General features: G+C 39.3%; 1 protein-coding gene across 9 annotated transcripts in view; it reads left to right on the forward strand.

Moving 5' to 3' along the window:
- Positions 1-19,067, forward strand: part of LOC141398605 (phospholipid-transporting ATPase IF-like) — a 106,496-nt gene that overhangs the window by 26,015 nt on the left and 61,414 nt on the right. For 3 of the 9 annotated variants that reach the window (XM_073976017.1, XM_073976019.1, XM_073976022.1), the window contains exon 1: positions 10,189-10,653. The exons of 2 other annotated variants lie outside the window; for them this stretch is intronic. The gene's annotated coding sequence lies outside the window, so the exon portion shown is untranslated. Of the gene's footprint in view, positions 1-6,801; positions 9,664-10,188; positions 10,671-10,842; positions 10,904-19,067 lie in introns of those variants that run through there. 4 more of the 9 variants (XM_073976018.1, XM_073976025.1, XM_073976021.1 and 1 more) reach the window with 4 other exon arrangements.

Raw genomic sequence — 19,067 nt, forward strand, 5'->3', positions numbered from 1 at the left:
AAGTTAAACATTTTTCACCATAACTCTAGAAGGTAGTAATCAACTTCGAAAATGGGTAACTTACACACAAATTTTCAAACATTTTAGACCAAGTGCAGTTTAGGGACTCTTGTCGGATCAACATGACATTTTTTGCAGCAGTTTGTTCTCATGGCCCCTTTCACAATGAGACAATTCGGGTGCAAGTCCATACTTCCTGTGATAATATCCCAAAAGTTCTAAATAATCCTGCCGGCATCAATTGAGTATCTGATTTGGGCCAAAACTATATACATTGTAAAATTTCATCCAAACCTACATCAAGTTCAAAATTTTTTGTTTACAACGGTAAAATTTTTTCGTGGACAAGTCCATGCTTCCTGACATAATTGCTCAAAATAAGCAATAATGATAAGCGCGATAACGCGATAGTGATAAGACAAGAGAGAAGAATAAGTAAATACAGAGGAAAAATCAGATTGCTTTAAGAAGAAAGATTGATTAAGAAAATATTCCTACACTGTTCTAACTCTGAACTGACCCGCCCCAGAGCCACTTGAGGCTCTTGCAGTAATTTACCAGGACTGTAGGGTCAATAGAGGAGAAGTAAGAAAGAGATTCAATCACATGTACACCAAATAGTCTATGTCTTTTGACCATCAGCCTAGGGCATCGACAAAGAAGGTGCTCGATTGTCTCCGTTTCCTCTTCGTCCTCACATAATCTACAATTCTCAATGTTGTTTTCATCCCACTTACAAGTCATGGTTCTTATGCTACAGTGGCCAGTTATAACCCCCGTAGCAACCCTGATTTCTGGCTTGCGCAGTGAGAGAAGGGACGCAGTTCTGCGCCCTGAGATTGCCGACCAGATTGACTTCGATACCTTACAACCAGGTATTTCCTGCCAATTTCTTAAGGTTTTCTCTTCGTAGAACTGACTGAGTTTGCCGAGGAAGAAGCAAAGCGGTGGCTTGACGTAGTCCTCTATCATGAGGTCCGAGTACTGGGAGCCTCGACTTGCTAATTCGTCAACAATCACATTCCCCTCAACATTGCAGTGTCCTGGTATCCAACAAAGGTTGACACGTACGTTGCATGTTTTTAAGATGGATCTACACTTTTGAACAATCCTAGATTTAATAGTATAAGACCCTAGCGCCTTAAGGGCAGCCTGACTATCCACATAGACTGTGACTGTGCTACCTGCGTGGTCCGTCATTCCTACCACTAATTCTAGGGCTTTCATTACTGCAAAGACCTCCGCCTGAAAAACACTGCAGTTTATACTGAGCTTAAACAAGCGTCTGATATTTAGCCCTTCGCAGTACACCCCCGCTCCAGTTCCTTCATCCATCTTTGAACCATCAATAAAGATGGGAAGGCTATCGGGTAGCGGTCTGTCCTGCTCCCATTCACTCCTGTCAGGGATTATTACATTCGCTACATCAAAGTCCAGTGAAGGCGAAATGTAGTCAGTTTCATTCCTCCCGTTGCTTAGTCCGATCGGATTGATTAACTGATGCAAAATACTAGCATGTCCAGACCCCGAATAACGCCACAGGTTGAGCTCCTTGAGCCTCAGGGCACTACGGGATGCTTGATATTGAACTGAAATATCAAGGGGTTGGATGTTCAATACCGCATTCAGTGCTGCCTGAGCGGTGCTCTTCACTGCTCCAGTAATAAGAAGTGATGAAGATCTTTGCACAGAAGCTAACCTGGACAATTTGGACCTATTGTTCAGGGCCTGCCATCAAACAAGACATCCATAGGTCAGTATGGGGCTGACGACTGTCTTATACAGCCAGTCTACCACATGAGGTTTTAGACCCCAACTTTTCTCTATGGAGTTCTTACATGAGAAGAGTGCAATAAGACCCCTCCTGGCGCGTTCCTCTGTGTTCCTTTTCCATCTAAGCCGATGGTCAAGGATCACTCCTAGGTACTTCGCCTCAGTGGAGAGATTTAGTTGCACACCATCCAGTGTTGGTGGTGCGAACTCTACGGTTTTTCTTTTCCTAGTGAATAGCACCAACTCTGTTTTTGACGGATTCACACCTAGGCTATTGCTATGAGCCCATCGAGCCCTTTGCATCAGTTCAGACAAAGTAGACAGAAATTTTCCGCTAATCAGGATAACTACATCATCCGCATAAGTGACTACCTTAGTTCCCAGTCTGTTGAATTCCATGAGTATCCCATTTATCACCAGTAGCCAAAGTAGAGGGGATAGGACTCCCCCTTGGGGAGTGCCTCTGGTGAGAGATCTCCTAATAGAGGTCTCCCCAATATTAGAGTTTATAAACCTACTTCTAAGCATGCTATCAATCCAGTCTATTAGGATAGAGGGGATACCCAGTAATTCTAGAGCAGAATGGATGGATTCGAGTTTCACGTTGTTAAAAGCTCCCTCTATATCCAGAAAGGCAGTCAGGGTGAAATTCATTTCATTCAGATTCTGCTCTATGTACCCTACGACACTATGTAGCGCTGTTTGTGTTGATTTTCCTTTAATATATGCATCTTGTGAGTTGCTTATAAGGTCGTGTGTGAAGAAAGTTCTAATTTCTGAATCTAACAACATTTCCAAAGTTCTTAAGAGGAATGAGGAAAGACTAATCGGCCTGTAGTCTTTTGGTAGCGAGTGACTTGGTTTCCCAGCTTTGGGAATGTAGGTTACTGTTACCGCTTTCCACAGCGCCGGTATGTACAATAGTAGTAGACGGTAATCAGGACAGTCGGTGCGTTCTGAAGCATCGATGGAATGATACCATCAGCTCCAGGAGATTTATCGGGCTGAAAAGTACTTATCGCCCATGAGATTTTGTGATAGCTTAGCCCCCATAGAACGGTACCTCCCGATTTTTCGATATTTTCAAGGTTTTAGAAATTTGTTATTAGTCTCCGCTAGGGGTGTAAAACATTTCTACAGAGTATTGTCGGTATAGATCCACGATTGTGTAGGATCAACGTGGCGGGAGAGCTTCGTACTTGGATAAAAGAAGCTAATTATTACAATTTTGCTTCAATACAACTCAAGGTGGATGTTTAAAAGATTCCGAACATAAGGCTCCTTTTACAGGGTGTTTTTTTAAGCCCGATAGAACTTGAAATTGTAAAAAATAACACAAAAAATTAAATTGTAATCAAAATTGTTTTTTATTCGAAAGATCAATACGTGACATTAACATTTGAAAATGATTTCGGGCATATGGGCACCGCGGCTGTTCTTGACGAAGTGCATTCTGGACGTCCAATTTTTGACCACTTTTTCGAGCACTGCTGGCCGTATGTCACGAATAACACAAACAATGCTGGCCTCCAAGGCATCAATTGTTGCTGGTTTATCAGCATAAACCAGTGACTTCACGTAGCCCCACAGGAAATAATCGAGAGGTGTCAAATCGCACGACCTTGGAGGCCAATTGACAGGTCCACTTCTTGAAATCAACTTATCGCCAAATTTTGATTTCAATAAGTCGATGGTTGCGTTCGCCGTATGGCATCAATTTCATCCATATTTTCAAACAAAAAATCATTGATCATGGTTCGGTAACGATCTCCATTGACCGTAACGCGAGCTCCGGCCTCATTTTTGAAGAAATAAGGTCCGATGATGCCACCAGCGTGAAAACCGCACCATACGGTGCATTTTCTGGATGTAATGGAGTCTGTAGGGTCTCTTGTGGATTGGTCTCACTCCATATGCGGCAATTTTGCTTATTAACAAACCCGTTAAGCTTGTTCAGATGGACGATTATGTACGCCATACAAATGACGAAGTCGTCTATAAGTTGCGCGAATCGACGACTGATTTTCAAGGTAAATTTGGATAATTTCGTAGCGTTGTTCAAGCGTGAGTCTATTCATGATGATTTGTCAGAGTATACTGAAACAAATAAAAAAAGTTTCATCAAAATTTAATTTTTTGTGTTACTTTTTACAATTTAAAGTTCTATCTAGCTTAAAAAACACCCTTTACTTGTTAGTTGATAATCTTGACATTTGGAGTTCCGCTTGACAAAAAACCAAATATTGGGTTTGGAATGAATACATTTTAAAAAATCCAAATAAACACCCAAACCAAAACAGGTTGTATAAGTTCGATACATTGGTTACGCCAATGTATACGTTCGATACTTTGTTTCCCCTTCTGCAGTATTACAATTAACCACATTAATTGGCCGCTCTTCGAGCTCAATGGGGAAATCTTCTCTGCCTTTCTTTTAGGAGTCATATTCGCCTGGTTCGGATGCTGGGAGAGAATATTCATTCTTTCCCACACTCTCTCCTAAAAGTCACATTCGCTCAGTTCGGATGCAGAGGGGCGCTTTCCAATGCTGCAGTCGTAGTTGATGTCACGGCCTTGTGAACGTTATTCTGCCCACCTGCAACTTCACTTGCTATTTAACTTTCAAGGGAGTCACACTCCTATTGCAATATCGTTTCGTAGTCGCACATTCAAAAGGTAACTGTTTCTTGTACCAAGAAACTCACTTTTACCACCAATAAACCGAAAATATATTTGAAACTTATACACTCGTGTTTGTCTTTTATTTTCTTCTCTTTTCTTCCCTGAGCTATCGACGGTCAGTGGTATCACGCCAACATTTTGGTCCTTCGAGCCGGATCTGTTCCAGTCGAAGCCATTTGTTGTTGCCCGCTGAACAAATTACATTTGTTTAAGGAGAGAAGAATCTTGGATACTTAAATTCGTTGTTGTTGTCCTTACAACAATTTGCTATCGTCATCATCTCTCATTACCATCAACAAAACACAGGTACGTAAATCAGTTTCTGTGCAAAAATTGAGCAAACCCGCGAGTGTTGTTGTTTTGTTTAATTCGTAATCACACGAGAAAATATTTTTCGGTTTAAAATTGTTCGCTACATCGCGCATTGGTCGCCTTGTAAAATTGTCCATTGCTTCAAGTCATATACAGTCCACTTACTTAGTCGTAGCAGTAATTGTAGTGATCCTCGCCAACAGTACTGCTTATTTCAATTTGTTGTTGTCCCTTTATTATTTCGGTTCTATTTTCGAAAATAAAACACTTTAATAATAAACACAACAACAAATTTCCTTCGTCGTTGATCTTTCCAAAGATCAGTTCTAGCAGTGCTGTTCCTTCGAATTTGTTGTTTTCTACTTTTCTCGTTTGGTTCTGTTTTCTAAGAACCCTTTTAGAGAAATAATTACAACAATTTCACTACAATTATCCGCTATCTGTTTCGTTCGTTTTATTTCTCACTCAAAGGCTTCTTGCACACCCCCGCTTCCTCGTTGATATCTACAGCCAGCAGTGAGAAATAACCACATCGCTTTCGTCCAATCATTTTTGAAATCTCGTTTCTTGTTATTGTTGTTGTTATTCCCCAAGGTCTTTTCTAACGAAGCCCTTTAGTTGAGAATTTGCATTGGCAAATAGACATAACAACCCACCCACATTTTCGTTTGGTTTATTTTGTTGTTATAATCCTCTCCAACCAAAAAATATTTGACGTTGTTATTCTCCTCGTTTTACTAAAAACTCTTTGAAAATTTGCATTCCCAAATCTGCAATAACAACACTCATTCTCGCACCTTTCGTTTATTTGTTGTATTGATCGTTAATCACAAACCAAACGCATTCGTTTTTATTCTCCTGGAAGTATTGATCTTCCTATTTGAGAATTTGCATTCTAATTGCAATAACAACGTACATCTTTCCACGCACAATTATAAAGCGTCGGTTAGATTACATTGTAAACATACCAACAAAGTTCTGTCGATCACTGCTTGATCGTTTGTAGCGTCGGTACTTGAGTGGGAGCTTCGCTGCCCACACAGAGCCATTTCTCTGCTTGTGTTTTATTACGTTTTGTGCGGGTATTCGTAGTCGACACTCGCACAGTGGGACATATCGTCTCAAAATATTTATTTTTTTCTTATATTTTTTGTTGAATATTTTCGATTCGATTTTTTTGCTTTTTACTTCGTGTGGTGCTACAATACCATTTGTTGTTGTTTATCTTCGGTTAAGGCACCCTATTTTCGGCATTTTTGCAGTTTATAAATAAAATTATATTCAATTTGGTTGAATTGAATTGCAAATAATATTGACATTATTTTATCGATATTGTTTATACAAATTAGTCGTTTTTGAAAAAAAAAAATCTTGCATCCAAAAATCGTGTACCCTACAGTCGGTACTGGTACATTTTATCTTTGGTCAAAGTAAATAACTTTAAAAAATCCACCAATTTAATCATTTTTCGATTTTTACTCCCTGCTTTCATTTAGAAATCTCGTTCTTGTTTGGCTTTTTTGACGTCTTGTTCATTGTACCCTACACCCTGCAAGCTAGGTTTGAGAAAAAAATTAATTTTTTTGAAATTTTCTTCTTGTTTTTTGTTTGTTGCTCTAAATTCTCCTTTCGAATTACATATCTGTCGTTATTCTTCAATTCTTTTAGAAACAATATTGATAATTTCTATATTCTCTAGTCGGCAAATTGTCCCAGTTCGGTACTTGTGTTCAATTTCTTATCCTTCTTGGAACTTTGCTGTCTACTCACGTACTCTACTGGTGGAATTTTGCATTTTATATTTCATTGTCGCAAATTAGAACAGTTTTCGACCCTTTCATTGGTTGAGTATTCACACTCGTTTGTACATCCTTGGTTTTTTTCTTTCCCCAATTAGTAGGATTCGCATTTTCTATAGTTTGAATTTCGCTTCAAGTATTTCCATAGTTATCGCTTTTCTAAATTTGCGACGCTTGGACTCGTTAGTCTTGTCCTAAACTTCTGAGCCCACATACCTTTTTGGAACTGATTCGTTTCCCTCTTTCGTCCCCATTCTCTTATTCGTTGAAATCATGTCCATAAATCCCCTCGTGCGTTTCATTCGAGCTGCCGACGCTCTTGTTAAATATGACTCGTTTTTCGAACGTATAAATTCTGAGAAGCACACCGTATTTAGTCTCGAAATACACGGTTCCGAGCTTTCTCAGTTATGGACAACATTCCAAAGCACTCATCAGAAGTGTCTTGACCATCTGGCGACATCACAGAGTCCTCAACCCTCTGACAAAAATGTCGTCGAGGGTAAATACGACAGCTCCTTTCGGGCTTATCAACATTGCCTTTCGGCAATAAACCAGAAGCTAGACGAGCTAAAATCGTCCAAGTCTTCTCCATCTTTGAATGGACCAACCCCTCCCAACAATCCACCAATGTTTCCTCAACACCTCTCACCTTCGGAGGAATTCCACGTTAGTGCATCTGCTCCACCATCCACTAGTTCGAACACAATACCTTCTGTTTCCAATGTTTGTAAACAAAGTCAAGCGCCTCCTTTGAATACAAGCGAATCACTCGCATCTATTTCCACCCAAACAAATCCAATTAGTAGTTTCACTCCGGTCGATCCACCTTCTCACAATTTAGTCTTGCCTCCTATTGACATCGAAGTCTTTAATGGAGATTTTATATCATGGCCAACCTTTCGAGATCTTTTTAGCACAATTTTCATCAAAAATTCTCGATTCAGCGACATTGAAAGATTGTGTCACTTAGTTCACAAAACCAGCGGTGAGGCTCGGGAAATTGTTTCGAAATTTCCACTCACCCATTGTAGTTTTAAATTGGCTTGGAAGGCATTGACGGATGCGTATGATAATAAACGTATCCTCGTGCATAGTCACATCAATCTCCTTTTCGGCCTTCCAACACTAGAAAAAGAATCGATCTCTGGGCTAAAAGCTCTCCAGCGCGGAATAAATAGTTGTATTTCCGCTATGTCTGTTTACGACGTTGTAACGGATCATTGGGATCCAATTCTTGTTCATCTTTGCTTGCAACGTCTTCCTCAGCATACAATCGGTCTGTGGGAACAAAGTGTCAAAGAGAAGTCGTCTCTTTCGACATGGAAACAATTAGATTCGTTCCTAGCAGATAGAATACAAACTTTGTTGTGCATAGAACACTTTACTGCTATGGAAAATCCCAAAACATCATATTCGCAAAATTGTCGATCTCCGCTAAAATCATCTTCTCCAATTAGTCGTCCAAATTATAAAAATAGCTCATCTAAACTGAAATCTTCGTTAAATCATGCATGTCGGATGTGCTCAACTCACGAACACCTACTTCGAAACTGTTCTCGGTTTCTAAAACTTTCGTTTGAGAACAGATTTTTCTTTGTTAAACAACATGGGCTTTGCATTAACTGTCTTTCGAATGGACATCCAGTTAAAAAATGCAATAGTAAACATAATTGTTCTGTCTGCAAAGGTAGACATCACACGCTACTCCATCGTAGTAAAAATAGTAAAACATCGTCAAGATCCTTGCCAAAATTATCACGTTCGTCTATTAATTCGAACTCCGCTTCTATTCGCATAACTTCCAAACAGAGTTCGAATCCTAGTTTTGATAATCGTCATGTTCTGCACACACAAAATAGAGATGTGCTCTTGGGAACTGCGATTGTAAATGTCGTTCACAATCACAGAAATTATGCCGTTCGAGCAATAATTGATCCCTCGTCCAAAGTCTCTTTTGTCACAAAGAGACTACAAAAAACAATCGGATTGCCTTCTCGACCAAGTCACACCACTCTGCCTGGTGTAAATACTAATAGTACATCGAAAGAAATTTGTTCGGTGAATCTTTCATCACCTAAAAATTCGGAAAGTATCCTAAACGCTAATGTGTTAGTCTTACCTAACATTCCGAAAAACTTGTCGTCGTTGTCATCAATTTCGAATCTGCGTTCTAAATTATCTCACCTCGGTCTAGCAGATACATTCGAAGACAAGCCAATTGATTTGTTATTGGGCGCTGATCTCTACTCCAAAATTTTGTCGCCTGAGTCGCCTCACATTGTTTCGAATTCGCTGGTGGCTCAGAAAACTGTGTTCGGTTATATACTAACAGGCCCAATACCTCATAGTAAAATTATATAGCACATAGTCGATCAAAGCGAACACTTTTAACTAAATCGTAGTTAATTTGCATTCGAAAATCTCGCACATTATTTGAACATGCTCAATTGAAACTTGATTTGCGTACCTCTAAATCAAATCACACCTTACGACCTACTAACTCTAGTTTAAGTTTGCTCGCGAATTTAGTCTAACCCTGTTGCCTTGCAGATAGCGCGTCAAGGTGGGCGGCTAATGTATAAGTTCGATACATTGGTTACGCCAATGTATACGTTCGATACTTTGTTTCCCCTTCTGCAGTATTACAATTAACCACATTAATTGGCCGCTCTTCGAGCTCAATGGGGAAATCTTCTCTGCCTTTCTTTTAGGAGTCATATTCGCCTGGTTCGGATGCTGGGAGAGAATATTCATTCTTTCCCACACTCTCTCCTAAAAGTCACATTCGCTCAGTTCGGATGCAGAGGGGCGCTTTCCAATGCTGCAGTCGTAGTTGATGTCACGGCCTTGTGAACGTTATTCTGCCCACCTGCAACTTCACTTGCTATTTAACTTTCAAGGGAGTCACACTCCTATTGCAATATCGTTTCGTAGTCGCACATTCAAAAGGTAACTGTTTCTTGTACCAAGAAACTCACTTTTACCACCAATAAACCGAAAATATATTTGAAACTTATACACTCGTGTTTGTCTTTTATTTTCTTCTCTTTTCTTCCCTGAGCTATCGACGGTCAGTGGTATCACGCCAACACAGGTAATTGCCCGAAATGTACCTAAAAAAGTTGTATATACCGGGTAGAGTCCCATCAATACACATTCTCCATATCTTTTTAAAAAATATTTAGAACAATTTTGTATACCAAAAATTACTGCATATCTAAAGAAGCAAAACAAAGAATTCCTATCGGTACCATAGCAAAAAATCTTCATTTGGTCCACACATTGCTTTACACAATCTCAGCTAAAGATAAAGAACAAAACCAAAATTGAAACTCAAAATGTAAAAAAAAACATTTCTTTAAAAATACCTATACACACTCTCAATAACAAAGATCTACATTAAAATAGAGAATATTTGGAGTACCGTAACACACGAGCCCCCACAACATTCGATGCCAATTAGTACACATCTCAAAGATACGGTTGTTTGAATATGCTGACGTTAGATATGGGGGGGTAACCGTCAAAACAAAACAACCAGAGCTGGTATCCAAAAGCCAACAACACAACAAACGATAAACAAAGTGAGCAAATGAGCGGCACAACAAACGAATTTGGCCTCTTTTATGCTGGTGGATGGAGAAAACTAGAGCCATCAGAGAATAACTTTGCAGCGAGAGCAAGAGGCTTAAATCAAAGTTAATGTAGCGAATACGAGGAGTCGTTTCAATTTCTTTGGCTAAGACCAGTTTCAAGTTCAGTTTCGGTGCGAATGCTTAAGCGGGCACATCTTTTGGCTTCGTTTTGTTTATATGAAAACCAAGGGCTGGCTATATGGCATCTCTTAATGAAAACAAAAAAAAAAAACAATATCATAAATAAAGCGTAACCAAAAAGAACGGTTTAATGTAACAAAAAAAACAAATAATGTATAGAATAGAAACAAAAATAAAAAGAATGAATGAATGAAAATATTAAACGATTTGGTCTGTGCTTTAAAGAAGAGTTATAAATTTAACAGAAAATATCTACGAAAATGTTTCAAAACTTTCAAATGATCTTAACTGCGAAATATACAAAATAGGTAATAAACCTCCACCGGTGATGATAATGATGACGAAGTTGTTTACAACCAAGATCTTAATCATGCCCATGTTACCTGGCTCAACAGTTTAACTAATGATCATAGCAATCCAAACTTCGTATTTGTTGTTAACCAAATGATGACGTTCCGTTTAATGTAAATTTTTGTTTTTTTTTTGGGAAATGAAAGTCAAGAATTGTTTACAGTGTTCATCGCATCAGTGTCGTCGTCTGTCGTATTCGGTTATTGTGTATGTGATAGAGTTCAAAAAGTTAAATGAAATAGATTCGAAAGAAAGGCAAAAAAACAGCAACAACAACACATCTGTAGCAAACAACCAGTGAAACGCCATAACTCAGCGAATTTTTGTGTTTTTTTTTTTGTTCAGTGAAATGTAATTAATTGGTAAATTTTTGCTTGGGTTTCCCCATGGCAAGCATTTCATTCAATGGCTTGGATTTTTTTGGTGGTATTGACTTGAACATTCAATACAGAAAAAATTAAATAACATTTGATTGAGATTTTTTTATGCAATACTATTTATCAGATATGGTTTTATTTTCGTTTTCTTTACTAGATTTGCGCCAGTTAAATTGGTGTAGAGGTGGGGAAAGTTTGGTTTTATAACGTCATAGAAGGGTAAATCCCTGACCACATATTTCTATATTTCGATATTGACCTTCGCGTAATACTTTTTGTATTATAATTCCAGAAAAATTATTCATGCTAATGATTTCTGCAAAAAACTACAGAGAAGAAGTAAAAAATCTGAACCGCTTTCAGGTTAGAGATCTTGAAATTGCATATTTAAGAAATATGACAAACTACCCTATTGATAAAGTAAACCCATTGTGCCCTAACTAACTTAAAAAAAGTGCTTCCATCTGAAAAGTTATTGCGTATTCTGAAACTACAATGCTCAAAGATGAGAAAAATATAAGAAACAAAACTAGCAACAACGGCGTTAGGATCGGCCGCGAAGAATTTTTTATACCCTCCCCCACGAACTGCTGAGCTTTTGACAACACACAATACCATCTAAAGCAATCTCGCTTCGAAAATTCGACAAAAACCCTCGAAATATATAAGTTGGGCAATACCGGTTCTTGGGGGCTAGAGTAAAGTCTGGATATAAGTACATTAGACTGACCCAAAAAAAAAAAAATTGGAATTCCAACCCCCTAATGTTTTCCATTTGATTCAAAAATCGTATATATGACGTTTAACGTTAACCCGTGCCAACTTAGCGATCTTTGTTTCCATCAAATTCAATCGTTGAAAAAACTTTACCAGTTCATTGTTATGGCTTAAAAACTAATCCAACAAAAAATAGTGAAAATCGCATCGTTTTATGATATAGCTGTATAGGGCCCAAAATACCCGCAAATCGGCCAAATATGCATATTGGGGATATTGAGACCACAACCTTCAAAATACCGAAAATCGGGAGGTGCCCTTCTATGCTGGTTATATTAAGACATGGACCTTTACCAAAACATTTCAGGTGGAAAGTTTTATACCCTCAAATTTATGCCATTTCGGTTGGCTATTGAGGCCACTACCTGCAAGATACTGAAAATCGGGAAGTACCCTTCTTTGGGAGCTATATGAAAACGTGGACTTACTTACTTACTTACTTAGCTGGCCCATTACAGAACATTTGTTCTATAGGCCGAACTAAGAAAAGATCTCCAATTCTCTCTATTTGTTGCTTCGCTTTCTGGAATACCGCGCCTTTTCATCTCATCATCCACTTGTTTGCGCCATCTATTCCTTGGCCTGCCAATTCTGCGTGCACCGCCAAGCGGTCCGTGTTTATACACCTTTTTAGCGGGGTCATCATCGCTCATTCTTATGATATGGCCTAGCCAACGCAATCGCTGCATCTCGATCCGTTTAACAATATTGATGTCGTTGTATAGCAGATACAGCTCGTGGTTCATGCGACGTCGATATTCACCGTCAACGCAGATTGGTCCGTAGATCTTTCGAAGAATTTTTTTTTTCTCAAACACGCCAAGCACTGCCTTATCTGCTTGCGCAAGTACCCAGGCTTCGGAGCCATACATCAGCACGGGTAGTATCAGTGTTTTGTAGAGCGTTATTTTTGTTTGACGAGATGTGGCTTTGTTTTTAAACTGCTTTCTTAAACCAAAGTAGCATCTGTTGGCCAATACAATTCTTCTTTTTATTTCACAACTGATGTCGTTTGTTGTGTTTACGGAGGTGCCGAGGTAGACGAAGTCTTTTACTACCTCAATATTATAGGAACCAACTTCCACAGTCGGTCCGAGCTCAATGGACGCATTGCGCGTCGACACCATCAACTTGGTCTTCTCACCGTTTACCGCCACTTTAGCAGATTCTCCTTCGACCTTCACAAAGGTATCAGTTACTTCTTTTACTGATCGGCCCATGATGTTTATATCATCAGCATAAGCAAGTAACATGTGACTATTGGTGTAGATTGTGCCACTTCTTTTGACGTTTGCCTCTCGTATAACCTTTTCTAGCAGGATGTTAAAGAGATCACACGAAAGGCTGTCTCCTTGTCTGAAACCTCTTTTGGTACCAAACTCTTCGGAGAGGTTCTTTCCTATTTTAACTGAGGACCTCGTGTAAGTTAAAGTCATTTTGCAAAGCCGGATGAGCTTTGCGGGGTTACCAAATTCAGACATGGCTTGGAATACCTTTGATCGGAGGAGACTGCCGAATGCTGCTTTATAATCGACAAAAAGGTGATATGTGTCGATCTGCATCTCTTGGGTCTTCACTAGTATTGTCGCAGGGTAAATATCTGGTCAATGGTGGACTTCTCAGGTCTAAAGCCACATTGGTATGGTCCATTTATTTCGTTGACCCTTGGCTTTAGTCGATAGGGAGAAGACTTATGCCCCTATAGTTGGAGCATACATCTTATCTCCTTTCTTGTGGACGGGACACAGGATACTCAGGTTCCAATCGTCGGGTACGCATTCTTCCTGCCAGATGATGCTAACTATCTGATGCATACACCTTATCAGCGCGTCGCCTTCTGTTTTAAATGGCTCGGCTGGTAAGCCATCGGCTCCTGCTGCTTTATTATTCTTCAGCCGGTTGATTGCTGTTTTTACCTCATCTTGGCCGGGCGGTATACATTCTATACCATCTTCTGGGATTGGATCTGTGGTATCATCGTCTTCGCTACTATTGGATACCAGCAGATTGGAGAAATGTTCCTTCCTTGCTGGTCTCTACAGGAGGATGTGCCTGTAGCAAAGCCATCTGTTTGATGTTTCACTCTTTGGTCGAAATTTTGGAATTCATTCTGGCTCCTGTACATCTCGATTTTTTCACACTCCCGCTTTTTTATTTCTCTCTTTTTCTTTCTTCTCTTCTCTCCTTTTCACCCGATATCTCTCTCGTGCGCTACGCGTTGCTACTGATTGTAAAGTAGCTCTATATGCCGCATTTTTCTCTTCGGTAGGAGAACGACACTTCTGGTCATACCATGAATTCCTTAGTGGATGTCTCTGGTACAGACAACGAAACCGACCGATTTTTTCAGCTCGCTCGCTCACGTCTGTGCAAGACAATCGACGGCGGCGCGCCGACTTATTTACCGACTCGCGGCTAAATTTCAGCGTAGTTAACATGTAGTTTAAAATAGTGCCGGTACACACTAGAATGAATTTCATTAAAAAATTTTATGAAATTAGACGTTCTTAGATCAAATTCTCCACTACAGAAATTTCATAAAATTTCTCAGGAAGCAAAATGTCATGACATTTTTTCAATTTCGCGAAATTTCATGGATTTTTGCTGAAAATTATCGGCGCGCGCCGTTTCTACCGATTTGACGACTGGCGATTTTTAGCCGATTTGAGCCGACAAAATCGGCGGCGGCTCGACTCGAAGAAAACGAGCGGAGGCGGCGCGCCGCCGATTTTCAGCCGACTGGCTACCTCCTCTGCTCTGGTATCCAAGTATGGATTTTGCGGCTGTTTGCATGGAGTGGGTAATATTTTGCCATTGTGTTGTTATCGGGACAAGGAGTGCTCTCATTACGCAATTGGGCTAGGTGATGCCCAACTTCCGCGTTGTGTCTGTTCGTGCTTTATTTGCAACGTTTAGACGGATACGTATCTTTGCTGCAACAAGGCAGTGGTCCGAATCAATGTTTGCGCCTAGGAACGATCGTACATCCAACACGCTCGATGAATGTCTTCCATCTATCACAACATGATCAATTTGATTACTTGTTCTTTGATCTGGAGACAGCCAGGTGCCCTTATGAATATCGAGATGATTAAATCTGGTACTGCTAACTACCATGTTTTTTGCAGCTGCAAAGTTTATCAGCCTCATACCATTGTCAGATGTTTCACTGTGCAGGCTGAATTTCCCGACTGTTGGTCCAAAGATATTCTCCTTTCCAAATATGGCATTAAAATCGCCTAGAATAATTTTAATGTCATAGGCAGGGCAACGGTCATATGCTTCTTCTAAACCCTCGTAAAATATATCTTTAGTCTGTATGTCCTTTTCTTTAGTGGGAGCATGAGCGCTAATAAAGCTGATGTTGAAGAATTTAGGTTTTATTCGAATTGCAGCAAGTCTTTCATTCACTGGGGTGAAGCTGGATACCAGATGTTTTAGTCTCCGGCTAACTACAAATCCGCAACCACACTCATGCTTTACGTCATGGTATCTGTATTATAGCTACCATGCCGTAAAGCATGAGTTTGGTTGCGGATTTGTAGTTAGTGCGTCACCTTTAGGTGTTGTTACGCCATTCCCAATCCATTCCCAATCCAATTTCCTGTATGGCAGTAATATCGGCCTTGTAATTTTCAAGTACGTCTGCCAATGCGAAGACTGCACCTTCTCTATAAAGAGTGCGGACATTCCAGGTGCAGATTCGCAGATCATGGTTCTTAAAACGTTTGCGGGGATCGTCAACTTTAGAGGGATTCGTTTTTCTTTTCTTTCGTTCCGATTGTATCGATAGAAAAACTATCAATTCAGTGACCTCAAACAGTGTGAAGTCTGCTATTTCACGAGTAATAAATATTTGCTTTTTAATCAAAAAATCTTAAAAATGTCTAAAACTTTATAGGTACATTGCTATTTCGTCAAATACGTCATATCTTATGACAATACCTCGCCATTGTATCATTTTTTGATAGAGTATGATAAATATCACTATAACATGTATCTATTCAGCGGTAACTGTTATTTATGTTTGAATTTAAAACACTTTTGTACTCTTTCTCATATTTTTATTTCCTATTGATAGAAAGTCAACAATAGTTAACCAATTTCAATTTGTATTCACGTATGTATTTTATTAATTGTTATATCAATTTATTTATGAGATATTTGTTTCTTTAATATATTTGAGCAAAAATGTTTGTTGCCAAGAAAAAAGTGTAACTGTAAGAAAATATTATACATATATGTACATCTACATACATACATAGATATTTGAATTCGAAATATTATAGGATTGTCCAATTTGTGAGATTATTAAAATGAAATTATTTTACATTTACCTATCGTGTATCTTGTGTATCGTATGGATAATACATGGGATAGAAAAGTCATAATTGAAATGCATGGATTGGTAAATTCTAATATCCGAAAAATCCTCAGACACCGGATGTACTATTGCTTAACATTTTCTGAATGCTACAGCTTTGCATAGCATGAGAGAAGAAGACTGTGGATTCAGTCCGCCAAGTTTTGATTATACCCAACACATCCAACTTGTCGCTAGCCAACCAAATTGTGCTGAGTGTGGAAAATGGGTAAGATGGGCCCGATAATAAAGCCAGGCAAAGAGTCTTGAAACTTTACTAAACCCATTCATAGTCTACAGATGAAAATCCATCAGATAATACTACTAAGTGATGGACTTTCTAATTAATTCGCAAACGTCTAAAGCTAAAACACAGTAAAAGAAATTACGAGTAGACTTACCTATTGCCTGGTTGTTGTTTATAACGGCACAAAGACGCCCAATGTAAACGTCTGCAAATAAATATCGAAAAGTAGGTGTTAAAATATCAATCAAATGAGAAAAATATACACACATTAGCTGGCTACCGTTATTTGTGTATTTTCAGTCTACTTTTGAAGATGAACAATAACAAGCCGCACAAACACTCAAAGTTGATAAAACGAAAACATCTGAAAATCATATCGAAGGGAAATAATATAAACAACAAATCGAATCGAACGAAGTGTGCTAATTAAAAGCCCATAAAAATCATTTAAAGAAATTAGCAAATGAATGAATGGTTTGAATGAATGGACGGATGAATAACAGTAACACATGCGCGTAACAAAAAGAGGGGTGGGGTTGTATTGTCGCCAAAACAAGTCACCTAGCTGTGATGCCAATGATACAAGGTAAATTGCAAACAAAACAAGAAAATGTACACAGCGTGATTTGCAAAAGTGCGAATTCAAATGAAATCACACAATTTCCAAACTTGTTGTGCATTTACGTTGATCTTTTGTTACCAAATGGGAAGAAAAAAAATCAGGAACACTCTAACGGGTATCAACGCCAAAACTGCAATTTTTTGGTATGGGTTTTGTTGGTTGACATTCTAACAAAGACCTCCTTTCAAATCTCGTTTGTTCACGCGGGGGGACAATAAAGAGAAAGACTAAAGAAATGTGTCAATAAGTAAAATAAATCGAGTGTGCAAATATTATGTGATTCCACGGCTGAGGCGGAGGAGGTACGACCACGGTAACGACAACATTCGTTTGTTAGAAAGACAAGAAAACAGTGACATAAACAGCACACACTATGAAACAATTAAAACTAATGATCAACATCATCATGTAACGGTTGGATAAGACGTAATAGTAATGATGATGATCATTAGATATTAGAGTGGGACGGTGCAAGATGTGAGGTGAAATTTTGTAAAAAGAGAAAGAAAAATGTTAGAACCACCAACAGACTAGGTTGGGTTAAAGCAAGGGTAGGCATTGTGACTCACAAGAGAGCCCATGTGCTCTAAGTGAGCTTAAATTTGTTATCGCTCACAGCCTGTGTAGATGCTAACACGTTGTGAACAACAACAAATTTACGCTCATTGAGAGCACAAGAGAGACCCAAAAATTGTTCTGCCTCAGCCAAGATCATCCATATACGTTAACGTGACTACAACAACAACAGACATTCTCTTTTTTCTTATCTGCCGTGGTTTAGCAAAGGAAAGACAGTCTCAGAGAGACAAATGAACAAAATAATTTGAGCATCAACGCTCTGGGTTGAAGGACGCGCAGCTGTCGTGTTAGACAGCCACTCCACTCGGAGACCTTATGGTCCATTGTGTTCATTGATGTCCAAAATAAATGAGAGAGAATTGATGGGAGAGTAATGTCCCTATGTTAAACAACGGCTGACATGGCTCTCATTCGAATTTGTTATTCTCTGTTGTTACGACAACGTGCAGGCGTGTACATCAATAATTGTGTTCATCCTATAGTTCATCCATAGAAGGTATCGAGTTAAGAAGTAAGAAATAAGAATAATTAAATAAGTAAGAATAATTTAGAATATCTAAGTAAGTGTTATGGATTGAAAGACAATTGAGAAATTATTTTAGAAAGGAGAGCGAGTAAGGAGGTATTGCCTTATTAAGGTGCTGTGATTCGTTCGTGTTGAAGCCACTTCAGACCCTTGGCGAGAAGAAGCAGTGTTGTCGGCATGGCAGAATGTTGTCAGAGATGAAATTGTATGTTCACCCATTGTTTGGATTCTCCTGGTCCTGAGCATTGGACAACGGCATAATAAGTGCTCAAACGTCTCTGTTTCTTCTTCATCTTCGCATAATCTGCAGTAGTCCGTGGAGTCATCTCTATCCCATTTGCAGGTCATTGATCTTTTTCTGCAGTGTCTCGTGATTACTCCAACCATTAGTTTCAGGTCGGGTTTTCTCATAGAGAGTAGAGAAGTGGTCTTCCGTTTGGAGAGGTTGGGCCAGATTGCCTTTGATACCTTACAGCCAGGTTCGTTGTTTCAAATCTGACCAGCCTTCTCCCTGTATACTTGTTCTAGGAGCCGCATGAAGTGACACAAGGGTGGCTTGATTGAGTTATCGATTTCGATGTCGTTTGAATCAGATCCGCGACGCGCCAGTTCATCCGCTTTTTCATTTTCCTCGATGTCGCAATGCCCCGGGATCCAGAACAAGGTAACGATTGATCTTAGGACCTCCAAAGCTTTTCTGCAGTGCAAGACCGCAGCAGACTTGATTGAATGGGATCTAAGTGATTTTAGGGCCGCTTGACTATCCACATAGATAGCCACCGGTCCATGTATGTCCCCTTCCATGTTTATACCCTCAGCCTTTAGGATAAAGAGGGTATTTACACTTTGATACGACCAAAAATGTGCCTCATCGAAATAA

The sequence above is a fragment of the Musca autumnalis genome, unplaced genomic scaffold (assembly GCF_047663935.1).
Source record: "Musca autumnalis isolate F117 unplaced genomic scaffold, ASM4766393v1 scaffold_3, whole genome shotgun sequence".
Taxonomy (NCBI): Eukaryota; Metazoa; Arthropoda; class Insecta; order Diptera; family Muscidae; genus Musca; species Musca autumnalis.